The sequence below is a fragment of the Urocitellus parryii genome, chromosome 4 (genome assembly GCF_045843805.1).
Source record: "Urocitellus parryii isolate mUroPar1 chromosome 4, mUroPar1.hap1, whole genome shotgun sequence".
Classification (NCBI taxonomy): domain Eukaryota; kingdom Metazoa; phylum Chordata; class Mammalia; order Rodentia; family Sciuridae; genus Urocitellus; species Urocitellus parryii.
In genome coordinates this window covers 15291759-15293818 of record NC_135534.1, presented here as the reverse complement: position 1 = coordinate 15293818, position 2060 = coordinate 15291759, and positions in this window count along the sequence as shown.

Genomic DNA, 2060 nt, shown 5'->3' with positions numbered 1-2060 from the left:
GCACACAGCTGTTACTGGGAAGGCTATCTAAAGGGAACAGACAGCTGGCAATTCCCCCCCCCCCCCCATTCTTCAGCTTTCTTCTTTGAGCACTGAACTGTTGGTTAGGGCTTCAGTAGCCGGACAGGACCCAGAGGTGGCCTCGAGTATGGAAGCCGCATTCCTTTGCTGGCCATTCTTTGTTATGGCCTCCTGGAGGCTGGAAGTCCAAGATCATGGACTGGTAGGAGCCCCTCTCCTTGGTTTACCAGTGGCCACCTGTGCACTGTGTCCTCACGTGGCCTTTCCTTTGTGTGCACAATCCTGGCTTTTTATGGTGTCCAAATTTCCTCTTTGTGGAAGCACAACAGTCAGACTGGCTTAGGACCACCCTGGGGTGGGCTCATTTTAACTTCATCACCTCTTTGAAGAACCTGTCTGCACATCCCACCATGTTCTGATGTGCTGGGCATGAGGACTTCAACATGTGCATTTTTGAGGGAACAATTGAGGCCATAAAAGAAAATACGCACTAAAGATGCTGGGACAGAAATACAGAAGGTGCCTGGATCTCTATTGCTTTCACAGAGCCTTTACACCAGTCGGGACTATTTCCAGACTTAAAAAAAAAAAAATCCATCACAATTCAGGACACCTGGGATGACTTCTCCCCAGTCCCTTTATCAGCCTGAAAAATAAAGAATCTCTTTGTGATCACTGTCTTAGTTCTGTCTTAAATGAAGCCCTTCTGGGAAACTTCTCTGACTCCTCCAGGCAGAACTCGTCCTGGTAAACCTTAGGAGTTTGAAATTCTTTTTCTTTCTTTTTTTTTTTTTTAAAGAGAGAGTGAGAGAGGAGAGAGAGAGAGAGAGAGAGAGAGAGAGAGAGAGAGAGAGAGAGAGAGAGAGAATTTTTAATATTTATTTTTTAGTTCTCAGCGGACACAACATCTTTGTTGGTATGTGGTGCTGAGGATCAAACCCGGGCCGCACGCATGCCAGGGGAGCACGCTACCACTTGAGCCACATCCCCAGCCCCAGGAGTTTGAAATTCTTATAGTCAGTTCTCTGAATCTCTTGACATATAGGAGGCTTCAGGGAGAGACCTCTGTTTTCCAGAGGTTGGAGTCAGGGGAGCGACACTTGGACATTTGGAGGTTAGGGAGACTGTATCAGAAGAAAGTAAATGGGAAAGTGTGTTAATAACTAATACATCTGTGTATCTCATCATCTCAGGCTTAAACATGTAGCTCTCAAAATTTCACATGGCTGCCTTCTTGTTGTGACCTCACTTGGAGGGGGCGGGGGAGAGAAAGTGAGAAAGAAAGAAAGATCATTCTCTGGCATCTCTTTTTATAAGGACAGTAATCCTACTGGAGCAGGGGCCTACCCTTATGATCTTATTTAATCTGCTTATTTTAGGCCTTACCTCCAAATACAGTCACTTAGGAGGTTAGGTCTTTAACATATGAATTCCGGGGTGGTGGTGGTGGGTGGGTGGGGTCACACTATTTAGTCCATAACACAAGATCAAGAATGTCCATGTTGAGAGGTGTGTGTTAGATGTTCCATAACAATTCAGGACTCCTGGGTTCTCTGCTTTCTATGTTATGGACTTCTAGCAAGGCTTAGAAGTAGTTAAACCTTTTTTCTGTTTATTTGTAAAATGGGGTAGTAACAACTGGTTTACCTATTGTACAGCATTTGGTGAAGAGCAAATAAAAGAATAAATGTGAAAATGTTTTAAAGAACTAGAATTATCAACATCAGTGTTTCCAAAATCATTTGCTTAACTCCTTTGAGATGATTTGCCTTGTGTGCCACCTGCATTGTGAATTTTCTAAAAACTGGGCTGTCCCGGTCAACAGTTTATTTAAAAACCCTTCTTCTCAGAATCAGATAAAAAGTAAGATACAAAAAATAATAGTGAGGCTGGGTGCAGTGGTGCTCACCTGTAATCCCAGCAACTCAGGAGGCCAAAACTCAAGTTTGAGGCCAGCCTCAGCAACTTAGTGAGGTCCTCATCAACTTAGTGAGACCCTGTCTCAAAATAAAAAAAGAAAAGGGTATAGAGAAAGGGCC